We start from the raw sequence: 21,000 nt of genomic DNA, 5'->3' as shown, positions 1-21,000 counted from the left end.
TGTAATTTGTAAGTAGGTAGGTATATATTACAATACGATATAGCTTGCAACAATTTTTCTAGGACGCGATTGAAAATATTTATTTTTATTCGAGCGTAAAGGTAAGGGAATTCTTTGATAAAACACGTGAAAGTGTAACATTATTGAAAGAGTGAAAGTATATTAAATCATTTTTAGTTTAAAAATTTGAGGAGGATGTTATCGTGGCCAAAAAGGTCACTGTAAAAATAGCATTTTACAATTGGTAGTTTTATTTCCAAAATTGGATAGATATTCGATTTCCATAATGCCTTTAAACAGGGGGTTACTTTATTGTAATTAGCAAAGGAAGGGGATAATTAGCAAACAATATTTCCCTTGTTTAAAAAAAAAATTAATCTTAGAAAACTCCACGTGTTGCTTCAAATTAGATTTCTCTCCTTCTTTGTTTCATTCCAAAATAAGTTCGAACCACGTTGTTCTTTCTTTAGAAAATTATTATTAAACGATGATGTCGTGTGTTCCTTGCGGGGGTTGATCTTTGTTTCGAGATAGAAGAGGATGAATTTTTCGAAAAAAAAAAAAAAAAGTATCGACGAGAATTCGGCTCAATCTCTACTTTTGAAAGACTGGCAAATGGCATTTTTCCAGGGGAATTCGAAAGAAATGACAGAGATGGATGACGGTGAATTAATTTAGATAGTAACGAATGAATCCGTGTGCATGGGTGAACCGGGTGTGAAAGGGAGGGAGAGATAATTTCAAATTATGCTCGTATTTTTGTGCTAGAAGTTTAACGACGACGAAAACAAAAACACCGAAGAAAAAATGACAAAAATATGGGAGTTGTAGATTATTAGCATGAGCGTGGCGAGCGTGAATAGCAGAGCGGAACAAAATGTATTGTATTATATTAAATGAGACAGATATTGTTTAAATAAAATTGATATACATAAAGTTTGCGATGCTTTCGTCATTTCGTCGAACTTTATTCGTAGGAATATTGAATATGAGATATTTGTGGAATATTCGTAGAATAATTTCTATGAATTATTTTTAGGACAGTCGATGTTTTGTTAATTGATAAATTTTGAATAGGTATTATTTTAAAAATCCTTTACTTGGAACATTTATTGAACCGGTTTGATATTCCATACTGATGGAATCACAGCTCTAATCCTGTGAAAGTTGGGTCTCTTCCAACCCCAAAGCCGACAACTCAAATCGAGGGGGAGAATTCGGTCGTTCGAGGAACGAGATCGAGGAGGTTGCTCGTTAGCGAAGGAGCCGAGGAATAACGTCAAGTTGTAATAGCATTAGCAAGAGAGAAAATAGCTTGCTCTTGTTTGTACACTTGACTTATGAGCCATAAAGGAAAATTAGTTCCTAGATATCCTTCGCTCACTTTCTTCAAATATCTTTATAAACTTAAAAAAATAATAAAGTTCCATTATTAATTTCGTTCATTAAAATGAACTACTTGAATAAGATATATTCATTTCCAAGAAAAGCGTTCACATTAATTTTCCCGAAAAGAATCTCGGGTACTCTCGATTCAGTTTCGAACAGCCAGGAAAAGGGCGATAAAGTTTGTTCGTAAGCGATCAAATTGATTCGAAAATATCCTGTTTTCCGTGTGCTATTCGGTTTCCGTGTTCCGAGCAAGCTACGTGAAACCGTAGTAATACGTCGTCGATGAATCGGACGGAAACCACTCGAACCACGATGTATCATGAACGAGCAATGGACTGAATAGGTGGTTCCGATGCATTAGCAAAGAAAGATTGAAAAAATCAGAGCAAATAAAATGGTGCAATTGAAACGTATGAATTCCCGTAATAAAACATTTGATTTGCTTTTCGATGCAATTAATTTTTACCAATAATAATCGATAAATTTTATCGTTGAATTCATTCGGGTGAAAAATGAAAGGAAAATTATTCCTGGGTCAGAGAAGATCCACCTGCGAGTATTAATTCGATTCCAGTTCATTCGGTCGGTCGACACCGTCAGGTGTACTATTTTATTCCCGTGTTTTCGGATAACTCGATTCCACGATTTCGCTTCTGTCCGCTTCTTGCCAGGCTCCATTTGCGGGATGAAAACTGTCACTCGTGCCAGGTCGGATGAAAGGGAGATATTCGTCGAGAGGGCCGAAAAGGATAAGCCATCTCGACTCGCGATTACACCCTTTCACCCTTTCCAAAACTCCCCTTTTCACCGTGAACTCCCTCTTTCTCTCTCATCCGCCACGGATAGCTTAATATCCTGTTTGCTGAAACGCTATGACGCGCGTTCCAGCCTTTGCCTCGCTTTCGTTTCAAGCAGATATTTTATTAAACCTCCGTACAGATCCTTTGTTTCTTACGCCTATGTTCGAAATTGTTAACAAATGAAACGTACAGATGAAATTGTTAAATTACAGAATTCAGCGATGTTATGAGATACTTTTATTCGATGAAATTGCTATGGAGCAAGTTAGCGTTCGGTAAGCAACAGGAACCGATCGTCAACATCGGTCCCAAAGCCGAAGATTCCTCGGCAAACTGACTTGGCGCAAAGTATCCGTGGCAATCGTTTACCCGGTGCAAACAGGCGGTTGTAGTTTCTAGTTATCGAGCCGTTCGCGAACTTCTGGATGATTTACGTCGGCGCCAACCAGTCCGTGGCCCGACCACGAAATTTCCGTAATTAGAATTTGCAAATCTTTGCCCCGTGCAACTAAACCCCCTCTGTAATTGGGGTAAACAGTCGCGAAGACTTCCAATTTGCTGAAAATTTAGTTTCGAATTCTAGCTGATGCATTTCACATATTTTCCATCCTATGATTTTCAATTTACTAAACGGCGATTTGTTTGATTGAATTTGTAATTAATTTACTCGTTAGGAAGTTGAATTAACTATGCAACGTTCAGATTGAAACGCGATACTGTAGATGGAAACTTTATAATTATGCTGTGCAATAATTTGCAATTTTAGAATATTCAAATCAATTGTTATTTGTCGAATTTTTGATAAAATCATTGAATAAGGAATAGCATAGATTATTATTGATTCAGTATATTATAGATTTTCTGCATCATTGATGATAGTATTGAACGGTGAACAGGATTATGATAACACGGTATCGTGTCCACAATAGGATGGGATTTATCCATGGAACTTGTTCCGGTCTATGAATGGACTTTCTTGTGAGAACCATCCGATTAATTCGGTAATATCGAACTCGGTCACCGTGCTATTTCCCGATGTCCATTGTGCGTTAACGAGGGAGACGGTTCGTTCAATGGCTATAATATACAATCACGCGTGTACATGTGCACCAATACAATTCCCAACGCTCTATTGAGTAGGGACATCATTATATATTTTACAATTCATTGATTGATTCGCGTGTGCTTTGAAAAAGTTTCGCGAAAATTTCTTTGCAATTATACCCGTCGACGCCAGATTAAAATAAAAATTTCGTTTCTTTCAATTTATGGTACCAGTTACTGGCGAACCCCATAACATTCACGGTTTTAAATATAAAAAAAAAATGAATCTTCGTTAAGTATTTTTTATTTTTTTGTATACAGACATAATAAAAGCGTTTTATTCGTTTTCTTCCGCGCAGGTAACAAAAACGAAACGAAAAGCGAGCAAATATTTTCGTTTACGAAACAGAATATCGATAATGAAAATCAGCCACGGGTGAGCGGGAAAGATTGAAAAATAAACTTGGACGATATCGTGATATCGTTTGTACAACTTTCTCACTTTTTCATCTCCTCTTCTCCTGTTTCTTTTTTTAATGTTTCACTGACAATTCAATTCTTTTATGATAGCACCGTGGATACAAGCGAGGGTGGAAGTCTCACGCGAAAGTTGTGGCGTTCAATCTAAATAAAAAGGGGGGAAAAAAGCGTTTCGTGAAACACGATATTTAAATGAACTTGCACTCCAGAGAGAAATACACGATGTCGATAACGTTGTACGTTCGTAAAAGTTGAACGATGTGTTCTAAATATACATTTTGTTTTATATCAAGTTGCGCTGTGTTAATTTACTTTCCACTTAGTTAGCGGATTGCTAAGTAATTGAAGCAATTGAATCAGTGCTAGACAAAGAGATTTGTAAAATTTTAGGAAATCAATTTTTATCCTAAAATTAATCCTGGAAAATTAAATAATCTATCTATTGTTCAATAGATAATCGACTCTTAATAGGTGAAAGAGTTAATGAAATTCATCTTGGTGTACACGACACACGGAAACGGGGATTATGTTTCGCGTTTTATCGACGTTATTGACCCTACCGTTTATTCCATCCAGTGTGGCGATTCTCGTTAGCCGTGTACGGGATGAAAGGTTTCCGACGAGAGAAAATTAATTTTCGTATTATCCAGCTAACGCCTGAACCACGTGGCACGATCGAGTTTCTGGAAAATCGAGGGGAATCATCCGATTAGTCGACGAGAAACGTTACACCGTTCGATGAATTTTTTTCCAACCGAATTTTCCTCTTCGAAATTCTTTCTCTCAATATTCCATTACACATGTACATTCTCGATCAAAAGTAGTACGACATCTCGTAAAATTTCATGAAAGTTCAAAGGTCCTAGGTTCTGGACCTTAGAACTTGGGATTTTCACGCCTCGTTTTGCTAAAATGACAAAATAGGAAGTTAGAAATATTTAAAATACGTATTAGAAATTTATTAGAAACTTAGAAACATTTTCCCCTGTAAATACTAATAATAATCCGTCCGAAAGGTCGGCGACGCACGATTTGTTCTCTCTGTTTTCTATAAAACTTAGAATCTTTTCTAAGTTCGTTACTCAATTTTTCATCTTCCTCTTTAATACAGTTCTGGAAAGCGGTTGTTGCATAGAAGTATTGTAGCAATAAAAATCGGGAGAAACGAAATACCGAAAGTTCAGCGGACAAAGCGTTTCGACATCAGGCGAATTGTTTTAATACCAAATCAGCGACGGGTAGCATCTGTTTGGTTCTCAGGATCAGACAAACGGATTCGTATAATTACTATACGGAAAGTTTTCGTCGTCTTTAATATCCTCTTGGAAACGTCGCAATGAAGTCTGCTTCAATATTTATAACTGTATAATTGTGGTGGTAACAATTTCCACCAGTCTCGGTTACTTGTAAATCGTTGGACGTTGTTGATAGCAGCCTTATTATTCGTTCAACAGATTCGTGTTTACTTCTCCTTCCCCTTTGTTTTGTATTCTTCGGAATTTCTATGAACACGAAATCCTTCAAATAGTAAACATTTGATGTAACAGACCTTTCAGACCTTTAGTTTCAAATATAACGAACAGCTTAAATTTTTTAGACGAACTTTTCAATAAATTACAAAATTTTCGATCTCTGGCACGCGTTCATTCCTGAAAACCGTGCTGCTGGCTGCTCCCAACGGCGTCGTTCGTTAATTACATATTCCCGGAATCTTGCGCTCGTTTCGTCCTTGTTCCGTGCGAAAATCGTCGGATATCCTTGCTCGTCCCGTACAGGAACCAGCTGTTACGACGAAGCTGTAACTTTTATAACCGTGTAAGCGAAGAAGAAGCTACCAGACGAACAAAGTTTTAAAAGTATCCAAGCGTGCAAAACGAGCCCGAAGATTCGTTTAATTTTACCAGCGCGTTTTACCTCGTTTCAAATTGCCCGGCTTACGCCCCTGGAGAACGCTGACGAGGAATTTCTTCAAACTATGGACACTCCGAAGCTGGGAATCTTGGAAAATGACTGGATTTATGGCTGTTTTAACAGACGATTCTACGAGCCTCGGAGAATAATCATTTTTATAATTAATTAAGCAATTTTATTCATAAATGAACGGGAAAATTTCTATGATAATATTTCCCATCTGTTTTACATACAATTCTATTTTCATACGTTTTTCTTTTATAAAGATTTTAATAATTTTCCACATCGGATAAACGATAAATAGTTCTATAAGAGAGTAACTACGGTGTTTCAGATCTTTCATCTTAGTGGCTCAAAGAGTTACTGGAACACAGACGCTCCTTTCGTCCCTGGACACTTAATACAAGCTAAATTACTTTCGTCACCATGGAAAGCCGGGAAATGAAGTGGATAATTCCATCACGGTTCACCACCGAGGCTTTCCGAAAGGCTTCGTTAAGACGTCGATGGAAAGTTGTCTGGGATAACATCTTGTGAGTAACTTAATTTCTCATCATATTTTAAGAAAATCAATGAATACTTCTTTCTTTCATTTGAACAAAAGCCTCTCGGGGTTTTCACGATGGATCGAATATTTTGATAAGGGTTGAAAGAAACCAGAATTTCAATTTATCTGCAAATATAAAAATACATTTTATTTTTATAACTCGGCGTATATGACCCTGCACCCTTTCTGCACGGGTTAAAATATTCCAACGATGGTAAAAATATCTCGTCGACGACGTCAGATCACGAGGGGGTTATTTTCGCGTTGAAACGAAGTTTGAGGGCAATGTTGCTCGCGGGACATGCTGTTATCAGCGTTGAGCGTGTTCCTCGGAGAGGAATGAAGCAGCCGGCTCCGAAAAAGCTCGAACTAGGACAGAAAGAAGGTTACGGTAGCTGCGTGGTAGTGTCATGCGTGGTCGCGCGACGCTGGAAAGCGTTTAACGACCGTGATTTTAATTGGCAAAGTTATTCGAGCACGCTCGCCTATCTTCCAGGACACCGGGCGACGATGCTTTTAATATTCCACGACGCGTTCGTTCGCGAAAACTCGTGAATCCACTGTAATATCGTGGAAATTAGTGCGCCGCAAGCTTTCAGCATTTTATTAAATGCTTAAGACGTCCTTTTTTTTTCTGTCACGGAAATACATAATTTAACGACTCGGTTAATTTCAATTTGCTTTGAGTAATCTCCTCGACGTGAAAGAGTAATGAAACTTTTCATACCGTCGAGTGTTTCCCTTTTTCAAGGATCATTGATATCTCAAGAATTTTTAATTAAGTCTCCGAATTTTCAACTTCCCGAAGGATTGTAATTTTAATTAAGATTCAACGTTTTGATACTGTTGCATGCTCTTCATTTTCAAGAGTCATTATTATTTTAATACTTTCAAAAGTATTATCTTTATTAAATCTACAAACCTGAGATTCTCAAGAATTTTTTTTCACCTCTTCACGATCTCAGTTTATAAATTCATTGCATTCAGAACAATGGTATTATAGTGGAACAGGAATCCTATTTCCTGGTTGCAAAAGAATGCCCGTCTCGTTTGCCAGAATCCAAATTCGCCCGTACCAGGTGAACGACCCCTTTAGTTCCCGGTATTTTCTTTGGCAATGTTTCACCGAACGGTGTTGCATTTCGCGGTGCATTCTTGCCGCGGTGACAATTTAGATCCGAAACACCGAGCCCGGGCCTGAATTGTGTTTCTCGAATCGATAAAACGCTTCGGGTCGCGTCTGACCGCACCGTGTTCGATTTCAAGGTGGGATCGGGGTCAAAGAGGGTTTTAAATAAGCGGAGACTGGTCGTTCGGGTTGCAACCCTTGGACAGTGGGCGGTTCGGGCAATGTAAATTTAATCCGAAACTTCTCTATTCTTGAAATTTTAGCTTTTCAATTTTTATTTCGCGAACGTAAATAGATGGAGGCGTTCAGAGAATAGGGATCCTAAAATAAAAGGATCGAAAATTTTAGTGAAATAATTTTAATTAGTATGGATCACGATTGACCCAGGTTTCTAGAATTAAATGATCAAGGAGAGGTCATTGAACGGGATCAAAATTGTTTTTCTAAACGAAACAGTCTGGAAACGATTGCTCGTTCCATTAGGTCGGTATGCGTCTAACGAGCCAGTTAACAATTTTATCGCCTCTCGACCGGCATTACCTCGGGGTGAAAGAGAGAAGGAGATCTCGAGGATAGAGTTAGAGGGACTTTGACCAATTACACTGAAGAATCTCAGCATGCAGATACGCTGGAACGCACGAAAATGCGGGCAACTTTCGAGAGGACTCAAACCTGCCCGCGACGACGCTTACGGGTCTAATTAATTCAGAGTTTTAATTAACCGTTTCTGGTAATTGAAGGTAATTTCCAGCTGACGTGCAGCCTGCCTCTGGCATTACGGTATTATAAATAGTTTGCATCGCGTGCGAAATTACGTTCGAATTTAGGAATCGTTTCGGTTTATTAATAATAATTTTGCGAGGAATTAATTTTTAACAAACGAACCGATATACCAAAATACAGAATACAGGAATCGTATCCCGTGAACGTGATTCAGTTTATCGAAAAGAGATAAGAACTTTGTTCGAAAAAATCGACCAACTTTCGAATGGAGAACGTGAGCAGGGAAGGGTCCGTAAAATTCTGTGTCGTGTAATGAGCCAGAGAAAAAAAGAAGGGTGCAGGATTTCTGAAAAGAGGAACATGCCTGTCGAAACGGGCCGCATTTAGGCGGAATGCGACCTTTTCCATGGAAATTTCCCGAGGAAGCAGCAAGGAGTGGCGTTCTTGTCCCGAAAGTGAAGTTGTTTTTGTCGCGCATCTGCTTGTTGATCGATCGTCTCGTTTCCAAGTTCGCGATTTCGTGTCCTCACGGGAAGAAGCGCAACGTTTTATCGCGGAAAATTTATCGCGTCGATTCGTTTGTATAAAACGATCTAGATGCTGTCAACAAAGAAACGTTTTCCTCGAGCACTCGTTTCGTACACCAGCTAACGACGTTCTTAGCTACTTTGTTTGTAACGACAAGTTGATGTATCGCTATCTATAGTGTAGTTGATAACCTTAATTGATGTGCAATATTTGACCCTAATTTCGGGATGGAATCTTTGGACAGGAACTTGGCAGTTTGTACTCGAAATTGGAAGGAGTTGAGAAATTGTCAAAGTAACTTAGACTTGGATATTAGATAATTTTTAACGCCTTCAATTCTATTTTAATGATTGACACTGTAATTGTTAAAAACAAAAACAGTTAATTTCTGAATTTTTAATTTCAATCTATCTATTTATTATCTTGCTCTATTAGCATAATAGCGCGAAGCGTTTATACTAATTATGATCATAATTTTACGAACAATTATACGTAATTTGCGGTATCGGTCAACGATGACCTCCATGGTATTCAATGTGTTAAATAAAAAGTGCTGTATTCAGTGATTGTTCAACGGTATTGGAGCCTTAATTAACGCGGTTTTCGGTAATTCGATATATAAACGGAAATCGGGTTATTCGAAAGGGTAAGGGGTGTGTGCAGAGGGACAAAAAAGTGGCAAATAAAAGGCAGAGAGCGGTGTCAAAGAATGGCGTCGCTAATTCGTTTTCGTTCCAAACGATTTCCTCTTTGTATATTAAAGTTTACGAAGCAATTCGATTTCTCATAGTTGGTCCTCCCTCGCATTGTCCTCACAAATATTTACTCAATCTGTTTACTTTTGGGATGTTCCGCAAATTAAAATGGTTCCTGGTATTCTTGTTCGAAGAATCCTGACAATTCTTTGATTGTTAATAATTCATTCGAATAAAAGAAAATTAAAAATTTACTTCAAAATTACAACTGATTCAGAAAATTAAAAATTATAATAAAACTGTACATTTTCCACATTTTACACGTTGCTAATTATTCGTAATAATTAGAAAGGAGTTGATAAATTTTGAAATATTCGTTGTGTTGAATTCCGCACGATAGAGAAGGTCTTATATAGTTTCGAAAACAGGGTTCGATCGTTTTGTTTACCTCGGTAGTCGACGGTGGCGAATGTTTATCCAAAGCAGCCGATGTGTCCCGCCGTCGATAATACCCTTGGCTGTAGCGGACGAGGCAGTCTGACGCCGGCCGTCGTTGCGAGCGGATATGTTGTGGCCCGTCCCACATCCGCTTATCGGCTACGCGATCCGACGAACCTCGAGGATCACCACGCGAATTGATCCGTGATCTTACTACCACGTGTTTCTCAACCATTTAACATAAACAATTTCTTATTAATCTTATTATACCTCTTTTACTGTTCGATTAAAATTATTCGTTCAATACTGTTCAATATAGAATCGTGTTTGATAATTTTTCATTAATTGAAACCGGAAGTGAAGTATCGAAGTGTGGCTAGGTGAGAAGTATGTAATTAACAGTGATGTAATTAAAAATTTTAAGGTTTTGAATATTTGATTGATTTAGTATTGGTTCGAGTCAGTGTCGAGAATAATTAGGTTTCTTATAAATGATTTTCATATCATTAACATTTATATTGCAAAATATTGTTTATTCGACTATTGAAATTCGATATGAAAATCAGGCAAACGTTATTGATAAATGGAGGGTCTTTTTCGATGTACCCGTGACAGAGACGCGTCATTGCGATTTCCGTGCTGGAAATGAAATTCGTCGAATATTCGATGGATTCAACCATTATTGAAGAAAATAATGATGTCGTGGATAAATCAAGTTCACGTCTCTCTTACTCTTTTATCGCTCTTGAACTATTCGTCTTTGAAATTTCACGGTGATTTCTGGATTTTTAAACAAAATTATATATTCATTAACATTTTATAATATTTCTTGAAAAATAGTTGAAGAGATCAACCCTTGATTTAGAGTTCAAATTTCATTTTAAATTTGTTTCCAAATTTGAAAGCCTTTCATTCAGAAATTTCTGAGCGTCTAATTTTCATCTTCGTAGGGTCACGATTGACCCAGGCAGAATGGAATACCTTGTGAGTTCGTTAGAGGATAGCTCTCTCAAGATAAGGCGAACGTTTTCGAGCATACTATTAATGGACGCCGCAAACGTGGTCCCATTAAGCGTAATAATGCACGTCAACGACAATAAAGCAATCGTGGGCGGGAAGCGTTGAAAAGATCGATGGCAAAGAAACAAAAAAAAAAATGAATGAAACATGCATGAAAATGGTGGACGGATCAAAGGGAGGATCGCAGAGAGACGGCCGGTCGTGAGAAAACGTTCGTTGTTCTTGAAAGAGGACTCTAGGGAAGTCGCGATTTTCTTTTGACACTCGAAAGCTATTTTCTTGAAAGTATACGACGAAAAGTTGAGTGACTGATTCGATTTGTATCTGGAGATTGGGATGATTCGAATGAAAAATTTATTTCACCAACAGGGAGTTGAAATGTTGGATTTAAAAATGGATTTTTCAAGGGAATTCGTCGAAACGTGGAATTAAATCAAATATGAAAATTAATTTTAATGCAGAGAAATGAGGAATTAAAAAGTTGTTAAAATCGTCCTCAAAGGGGATATCAATTTCGTGTTGATTAAATATAATTTCATTTGAGCCAATACTAAAAAATAATAATTTCTACTAGAAATTAATTAACAAAAATTACAAACAGAAAATTGTAGTCATTTTCGGGTTTTTTTTTTTGTTGCGTCTAGATAAACTGCTTAGAGCGAAACAGTGAAAATGGATGGTGTCGTGTACTTAAACGACCCTTTGATAGGGAAGAGTGTTGGTATTTGAGTGTCTCCCGGTGGATCCACGGAGCGGGGCTAATTAGCGGTGTAATTTCGACTTTCTGCGGAGTCGACAAGAATTACGAGGCTCCACTGGTGTTGCAGTTTGCGGTAAGTCCAAAAATTTTTTATCGGCCTTCCCTAATGAGTTTTTAAGCGCGTTCGCCTCAATACTAGCTCTAAGGGGAGTTAACATCGCTTTCTAGTGTTTTACCACCGAATCGGGTAGCACCAAAATTCCATCAGCTTTTTTATCTTCGACAATTCGAAACTGTTTTATGATACTTTCTTTTCTTCAACTTCTCAAAAGCTCAAATTATAAATTGCAATATTTTTAAAATTCTACGTTAGCTCATTAAGTAGCGATTGAAATTTAAGCAAATTATTATTACTCGTTCATGAAATAAAATTAATTACAATTGGAAAAAATTGACAAACAAACGAGACAGTGATGCATCGAGTCGCGTTTCACGAGACAAATTAGAACGCTCGTAATTAGTAATTAATTATAATGAAATTAATTACAATTGCGAACGCATGCGTGGCATGAAAAATTGTGCATTTCATTGGTATTTTGGCACAGTTTCGGCACAATTTGTACGCGATTCGAATTGACGATTAAATTTGCGATCCACCTAATACAACGACAGTTCCATATTTTATCATTCGCCAATAAAACGAGCATCTCTCGCGTGCTCGTTACAAACAGCCGGGGCAAAAGTGTTCGAGTACTTTTGTTCAATTCACATAATGATTTTGTCGAGAATCATTATCGTTCGCGCCTGAAAATTCGTGGAAACAAAGTCAATATCGCGCGCGGAAATTGGAGAATATTTGCTTTGTACATTCGTGTCTGCGAATTGTTTTAATGCGATGTTTCGTTAACGCGTCGATTCGTTACGTTTACGTTAAACAACATTGTTTATTTTATTATAGAAATCGTACAATATTAAAATTGTACACGAAAATCGAATTGGTGTTTGGAAAAAAGCAATCTCGCGCAAATCACCAGAGGCGTTATAAAATTCGCGTTATGAAACCGGAGGGATTGTCATCGAATCGAAACTAAAGTGTTGAGTTTGTTTCCTCGATGCTTTTATTTCTATTGAAAACTTCACTAAATTAATTGTTCAATTTTTCTCCATACATTGGAACACCATGGTAAAAAATTTCAAAAATTTGGACCTCGGGTTACTGCACTTTGCTTTTGTATCTTTATTTAAATTCTAATTCTAATAGACTGATGTGTTATTCTTGTTCAGTCGTCACTTTGAGAGACTCATTTGTAGCTCCTCAGAAGTCACCTACATTCACAAATAATTTCGAAAATAGAGTTAGAATTCCAAGAGAATAACTTGTCATTTCCACTAATTTTTCATTACCAAAAGATAGTTATTTTTATTAATAATTTCAGAATCGTGAATTTGCAAGCCTTAATTATACCGTGAGTTGAAATTCCAATAAAATAATTAGGTTTGCAGTTGCAAATCAGCTGTTCCGAAAGGTGCTACTCTCGTAAACAATTTCGAAACCGTGAAATTACAATTCTCAATTATCCAATTAACTCCGCATCGTGATTCAAAGACAAATTCTAACGAACTTATCTATCATTCGCACTGACGGTTCCCTTTTCGCGCACCTGTGATCCCATCTGAAGACGGTGAGGTCAGCCAACAGCAGCCCACTCGTGAAGGTACGAGGAACGGGATGGTATGCTGACACACCGCAAAACGTTGAACAGCATCGGTTATTTTCGCGCAACGATAAAGCCGGCGAATGCGTGTCGCCAGACGGGAAATGCGCTTGTTAGAACAGCTTCCTCTTGGCTTGCCTGCCACTGTACATATCCCTGCTTCAAGCGACAGCCAGGAACGCGGCCGTTATTATACGGCCGTTGCATCGGATCCGCGTCTGCCAGATCTCGTTTCCCGACTTTTCACCGTTAATAAACACGTTGTCTTACGAGATCGAATAACTCGCTTGACCGATTTTTCCGATGATTCACCGGTCATCTTGTGTAGCAAATGGTTACACGAAGCATGCTAGACAAGCTTGAGTGACGGATGTACAAAATTATCTCTTGCTCCTCACTTTCAAGAATTATTAATAATTCACAGTTGCCAGTAGTCATCTTTTCGTTTTACAAAATTTCTGCAAAATTATTGCCCCAAGAATGATAAGAATATTCAAAGGAAATTGTGCTTTTCGATTGGGAAAATTGACGATCGAGCGAGTTATTGATATTTTGTACAAACTATTAAGAAACTTATCAATAGTTTAGGCTTCTAAATCATGTTAGAAATTGCTTTTACAAAAGGGTTTAAACGAGGGGATTAAAATGATTGGTCGAACGGGCTGTGAGTTCGACGTAGAGAGTTAATATTAGAATAGCTTTGTTGACCGAAAATACCGTTCAGTGTTTGCTAGTCTTTAATTGACTGGAATTCATTGGGGCACTTTGAAATATCGATTTCATTCATAACCTTTGGCATCGTAGTTCCACTGTGAAAATGTAAAGTGGTTTACATCGAGAAACAATGATGAACTATAATTTCGATTTCAGAATTTTCATTTTTCTTACTTAGTCTAATTTGTGAAGACTTTTTTGAATTTTAAGGCGCGCTTATAAAACTATATCGTTATCGAACCGGTTAAGAATCACCGTCCATTTGCTTTGGCCAGCTTCACCCGGCTCTGTCATTCGTTCTCAGAGTCAATTACCTTGTTGAGCCTCGCTTTCGGTCGGTTAGTTCAACAGACGACTAGCAAAACGCCGAAACAATCATGACTAATGTTGTTTGAGGATCAGTGATCGTGTTCCAATAAAATTATAAGTTTTATGCGATCGATAAATTTTACAGATCCTTTTATTTTCCTAATCAGAAATGTTAATGATAGAAGCAAACAAATTAGAGCATAAAATATTATTCGTTTATCGCATCAAGTTTAATTAACATATATGACAAATTTTTATGAAATAGAATCGTTGAATAGTATTTCGCGGCTTTATGCCACACCATAGAATCCCTTGAATACAGACAGCCATTGAATGCGTTTCCAGTGTCTCGAAAGCTGAAATGGCTGTTGAAAATCATGAAGCGGAATTTAGGACGCGATCGTAAAGCGGTTCGAGCAAGTCTCTATTCGGTATCCTGTTAAATATCCAGTGATAATCTTTCGAATGCGGAAAACTTCCATAAGAAAATTCATCCGAGAATTTTCCGTACGTCATCAACGATCCGCGAAGTAATTTTAACTTTCAATTAAATCGACTCGATGGAAAATGGAAAATCGTCGGATGCCAGGGGCAAGATTTCTTTATACTTTATTTTATTTTTCTCATCATCTTGTTAGACGACCTTTTTCTCCCTCGATCTTCTTGACTTCCTTAACGTTGGACGCTGAAAGGAACCGTCTCTCTCTATCTCCGCTTTTCTTCCTACCTTAAAGAAAATTCGAATTGAATCGCGACGGAAGTTTACCCAACAGCTTTCAACAGACATTGAAAATGAAGTAAATTCCAAAATCGATTCGTTTCACCTTCTTCTTAGATGTTCACGTTGTTCGCATCGAAAAAGCTTCCAAAGAATTCTTCGTTTCGGAGTACTTCCGCGTTTGATCGAAGTTCTTTTTTCCGAAAGAAGGGAAACGAGCTTTCGAAAAATCGTAAAGAGACCTGTACGGACGACACAGGTGCCTCGAAGGATGTCTCATTGTTTCCCTTAGGAAGAGAAGAAAGATAGAAAAGGAGAAGAGGTAAAGGTTCATTGTCTCCCGATTTCTACGGCATACAATGCCATCCAATTTAATGATCGGAATCTGAAAGCGCAACGGAAGTTTCCTTCTGCCCGTTTCGCATTCCATTGTCGGTGAAAACAATAGATGATAGTACGTTTCTCTCTCCTTCTTGTCACTGCACTCTTTATCACTTGCTTGACTTTCGTTTCATCCGAAAAGTTTCTTTTCCCTGATTAACACCTTGTCCAGGATCTTATCCACTGAGGATCGTTGAAGAATAAAATATTAATTTTAATAATAATATTGGTACGTTGTATTCTGTGAAGGTTACCAGTGACAAGAGTCACAAATTTAATATAATCCAATAAGAAAAAGAAATTAAAAAGGAGAAACATTAAGGAAAATTCTAAATGCGAGTGGATTATTGTCCCAGCTTACGTTCTAGTGAAAACTGGGTTGCTAGAGTTTCATCCATTTCATTTGGCAGAAAGTTACAAGCTCCTGCTTGGAGGTATAAAAGTAAGAAGCTTTACGTATTATTCTTGCTTCAATGCACTTCGTGGCGATCTCAAGAGATGTTCGTTCTGGTCAGAAAGGTCATTTCTTTTCTTGCTTTTTCGAAATCTGAAAACCAGGTTACAGGGTTACGATTCTCAAGCTTCATTCATTTGGAGTAATTAAAAAGAAGAAAGAGAAAGAATTCTATTTACAAAATTTAAACATACTCGAATTCAATGAGACTACAAATTAAATTTTCTTTCCCCCTCGAGATTTCGCTGTTCGATGCAACGCGTCTTGATTAAACGTCTCGATTTCGAGTGGCAAGAATGAAAGCAGGGAGGTTTTAAACACAGTTCGTGCTTGAATTCCATTCGTGTAAGCCTCAAGTAAACCGCTGCCTCGAGACACAAATTTACTATGTCACATGAGGGGGTAATAGTCACCCTCCGGGTGAAGTCTGAAAATTGAACTATTAAATCCCTCGATGGTTCAGATAGAGAAGGTAGCCATTAATTCAGTGTTGCACACACATTCGTAGAAAATTCCACGTTACCTTCTGAAGAAAGGAAAAATTCAAATAAACCTTCAATCCATAGACACGATAATCTGATTTTTATTTACGGCAAATTATCATCAATTCTTTTCATTTCGAGTAATCAGAGTCCGGTGGAAAAAAAAGGACGAGTGACAACCGTTTCGAATCGATAATCGTAACGGTAATTCAGTTCTGGACGATCGCGAGAAAAGTAGGTTAATCCAGTCTTTATCAAGGACCGATTCAGATTTGTTCGATAGCCGACTTGACGATAAATTCAGGACTATCCTCGACCTTAAGGTGAGACTCGTGGGATGAACTTTCATCCCTCATAATCGTAAGCTGCCCACGTGTCGATCGGTTACATAAAAATGACTGAAGAGCCAGGAAAGTCTATCATAAAATTGGTATTACAAAAAAATCGAGTAGACTGTTGGAGGAATAAAGGGTAATAGTAGGCGAGAGCTAGGAGATAAAGGGGTATAAAGAGTGCTTTAAAAATATTAAAATAAAATAAATCTGTAAGTCAAACTTTAAACGATACCGCATATTATTCGTTCGTGAATAATTCTTTTGCATCATTTTAATGAACCTTTCGAGAGGAAAGTCGTCGTAAAACAGCGGGCCTTTGAGAAAATTCTCCGCGTTTCTGGCGCACAATATCGTTAGAATGAACGAAGAAAAAGCGGCTCTGTAGAAGAATTAATTCGACAACGAAAAAGAATAGTGGAGTAGACTATCGTTATATTGCCGCGATGAGGGTAACAATTTTTTAAGCTTCCAAACTCTAATTAACTAATCATTTACAATAGTCTATCCGGTACACAATCGTCGACAATCAATTTTATAGTAAGGCTTCTTCTCTTATTATTTTTCAAACTTTTACCTAATTAAAATATTTCTATGTAATAGAATCGCACGTTACCATGGGGGTCATTGGTGATCGCATGTCACTAATATAGTAATTAATACTGTATATAGTAATTAGGGTAATGGTATTACTATGATTATTACATCTAAACCACTAATAGCGTTATAATCTCTCTATTGCATCCTCTCAAGCATAATTTCGTAATTTTCGACAAAATGGAAAGAACGAAGCAGTAGGAACTTAGTTTCAAAGATTTTATAAAGAACGAAGGAAATGAACGATCATCTGACCACAGCAAACAATCCATCTTGAGGTTGCTGCGGAGTGAATTCAAACAGGGACAACACTCTCAAACCTCTCTATTTTCATTGTTTTACGCGGATAAAAAGTCTGATGATTGTTAGACGACGAGAGACGCGTGTTTCGCGCAAGAGGAAAATCCTAGTAACCCAGTTTCCAAGATTTCGAAAATGCAAGGAGAGAGCAAACGATCGGCCAGCCACAATGTAGGACGCTGTCTCGTTGCTCGTACAATGTCTCTCTTTTCTCTGTCGACTTTTAATCTTCTGATGGAGCCGCTTTTTTTATCCCCAGGCAAACGACGCTCCGCGCAATTATCGCGGCGTCGCATTACCCTGCGTCGGATTAGACGTCTGTTTCCCTCGGAGAAAGTCCGTAACACTTTCTTTTTCGTGGCAGCTTTGAAACATCGTGCAAAGAGACTCGCGGGACAAATCGCGTTAAACATCTTCCTCTCAGCGATTCTACTAAGTTTTTGAACAATTTTTGTCCAAAAATACGTGCAAATTTTCAGGATACATCTCTTCCTTTTGTTATTTCGTTGGAGGGAGGATATTTGATTTATTCATTGTAAATATCGAGTTATTAATCAACAGTTGAATAATAATTATTTATATTTGATAGGTATATTGATTTCCAATTGCCTGCTTCTTTTCACCAATTGAAAATATTACCCTGTTAATTGTATCGCAGTTTATGAAGTCGGGGCTTTTTAATTATACTTAATTAAATAGCGATCGTAATTACGAAGAAACATATTTCCATGGAAGAAATGTTCATCCGAGGAGATGTTTGTTCACGTGATATTGCAAATGTGCAAAGAATAAAGTTCCCTTCCTGTCCTCGTTTGAATATTTCAACAGTGAACAGGATATCGGATTTTTTTCTCTCGATGATTATTTGTAACGTTGATCAAACATTGGTATATCCATTATCAAGTTTCGTGTTATTGGAAATTTTTAAATTGGTCGAAGAAAAATCATTCCATACGTTTTTTAGAAAAATTCCAAATTTTTACATTACAAAAATAGTAGAAATTCGAATGTTGTACTATACATGATAAATTTAGAAAAACTGAAAATATCAGAATCTCAAATTTTAGTGTTATTATTATATGTACTTCGTTTCAATGACTGTGAGGTAGAAGAGGGTCAATAGGAAAACTGTGCAGGAAATTGGTGGTTGCTGTCATTTAGGATATCTCAATGGCACGTAAACCACCCCTTGGGGTGTACGTAACCGATGCGAATCAGCCAAGTAGAAGACTCAGATACAGTAGTTCTGTGTTTCCTTTTTTTCATTTTTTTTTTTTTTTAAGCTCTGCCGAGTATTGATTCACCTGGTCAGTCGTGTTAAAAGATAAGCTTGCACCCGCCTTCCCAAACCCGACGAATCGTTTACGACCCATTTATGGGGGATGAGACTCTGTGCTGTGAATTGATTCGCCAAAAATATTCCACCGTTTGGCAGAGGCGAGATTTTTCTAAAGGAAAACTTTCGTAATTAGTATTTGATTAAAAATTTGAAACGCAAAAATCACGGGTACGTGATATCAATCATCAAAGTAATGACGAACAAACAAGCAATTAAATGTATGCATATTAATCAAAGGCACGAAAATATCTGGATAAATTACAACATGTAAATAAATCGAAAATATGGAATACAGAGGGTGCACGATTCATATTGATTGTAATTACGATCTCATTAAAAACTATCTCGTTCGGTGTACGGATTAATTAAGGGACCTCGCATTTACGTTGAAAACGAAGTAAATACCAGAAATTCAGTACACACTGATTACTTAATAATTGCGTAAAATTTCGATCGAATGATTAGTAACATAATACAAGTTGTTAATATCAGTTACTTTGTACTAATTAATGGCCCTTTAATTATACCTATGTGCACCGTTGGTGAATTTCGTATTTGCTTCTTGCCTCGTACAAATTTCAATTATGATTTTAATAATATGCTTTAATTAAAATAATTGGGGGATTTTGCGAATCGAAGATACGGTATTCTATATAATAAATTAAATATATGTTATTGCATATCGTATATTATGTTCTCATCGTTTATTTTTACGGTTATTGAAAATTGAATGGAAAATGCTCGTTTTAAATAAACTTGCGGTTCAGAAGGAAGAATGTTGGGGAAACGTTAGTAAGAGGAGAAGAATTTTCAACTTTTAATCCTCTCGACAGAAATGTTTCTCTCTCTTTCTACGTAATTTTGCGTGCTTTTTACGACAATGTAAAGGGCAAAGTTTGTCCCCTTTTTATCGTTTACACAATCTGCAATGTTTGCCGAGTTAGCCTCAGGGCGAAAAATAATTTGATATTCTTCTCAGGTTTGCATTTTCTTGTTAACGAGAAGTCATAAGGGAATTTGTAAAATGCTAAATTATGCTAAAAATTATTTAAAAATCCATGAAATTAAATATTTCATGGTGCCTCCTTTTTCCATTTTTCCTGACTTTCTTTTCCTCCCCTTTGTTCTTCAACATCGAAGAGAGAACTTTATTTCTTCGCTGACTTTTCTTGAGTTTACACTTTAATTGAGTAAAAGCACCGACTTTAGACGTGTGAAGTTTTCGTTTTTAAGTTTCATGACTGTAAGAAGAAGTTTGAGAAAAGAGAAGCTACTTGAAAACAATTGTACGTCTTCTTCTTTCTTTAAAAAAAATGTAAAGTTATGATTGTTTAGAAATATGTGAAAGGTGCTAATTAATTTTCCTCAAATTATTAACGTCCGTTTATCCAACGTACTTAAATCAAACTAGTACAAAGAAGAGATTTAGTCTCACGGTTTACCCTGGGTCTTTGCAGAAATCCCGAGAGATTTCTTACTCAGGAAATTCCTGAAATTCCTTGCAAGCCTCGCCATCTAGATTATCGTGAAACAAATCTACTCCATTACATTGCTAATCTCAACCCTTTAGCTCCTTCGTGTCACAACATTAGCCTGAATTCAAAGAAATTTTTTCAAAAACGATTTATTTAAAAAAATGGAAACGAAGTGGATTTTCTCTTCTATACGTATTAGAGGGTCGAAAATAAAAGAGAATAACCCTTTGATGGTGGAAAATTTTTTGTTCGCCTCTTTTCGTTCCATTAACCGGAGGGAAAATTTCGCGACATTTCAAAGAAAGTTGAGACACGTCAGAACATTTGTCGTACGTCAAACTGTTCCGTCGAGACACAGCCAGTTTCTGGAACAAAGTTCCACTTCATCCGTGGGGATGATCGATTTAATGAAATTCTCAAAAGTCCACCGGCTCGGCGAATTATAACGCTGGATATCGGCCGGATATTTCACGGTTCCATGAATAATTCATTTGCAATTTGTCACGCGATTCAATTTAACTTGGACCTAAGGTCCTTTTGATTTCACAACGACCACCGTCTCCCGGCCCGGCCTTATTAAGGGCCGTCGACATTTTTCCGCGCCCTTTATCCAAGAAAAATTGTCCAATCCTCGTATCCGTTGCTCCAATCTTTTGCTGATTATATTTTCACTCGTTACTAGCCTTATTAAATGTATACCTTTACATGAATAATTTCAACGTTTTATAAACTCCTCAGTATTCATCATTCTGATTGGTCAAATTATAAGGGATGATA

The 21,000-nt window shown here is 37.2% G+C and overlaps 1 protein-coding gene across 4 annotated transcripts in view; it reads left to right on the top strand.

Moving 5' to 3' along the window:
• Oamb (Octopamine receptor in mushroom bodies) overlaps positions 1–21,000 on the top strand; it is a 77,009-nt gene that overhangs the window by 3,419 nt on the left and 52,590 nt on the right. For 2 of the 4 annotated variants that reach the window (XM_076690960.1, XM_034323546.2), the window contains exons 2-3: positions 5,962–6,160; positions 11,352–11,540. The gene's annotated coding sequence lies outside the window, so the exon portion shown is untranslated. Of the gene's footprint in view, positions 1–5,961; positions 6,161–9,776; positions 10,075–11,351; positions 11,541–21,000 lie in introns of those variants that run through there. The other 2 variants (XM_034323547.2, XM_034323545.2) reach the window with 2 other exon arrangements.

Source organism: Osmia lignaria, chromosome 11 (genome assembly GCF_051020975.1).
Source record: "Osmia lignaria lignaria isolate PbOS001 chromosome 11, iyOsmLign1, whole genome shotgun sequence".
NCBI lineage: Eukaryota > Metazoa > Arthropoda > Insecta > Hymenoptera > Megachilidae > Osmia > Osmia lignaria.
This window is presented reverse-complemented; position numbering and strand designations above follow the sequence as displayed.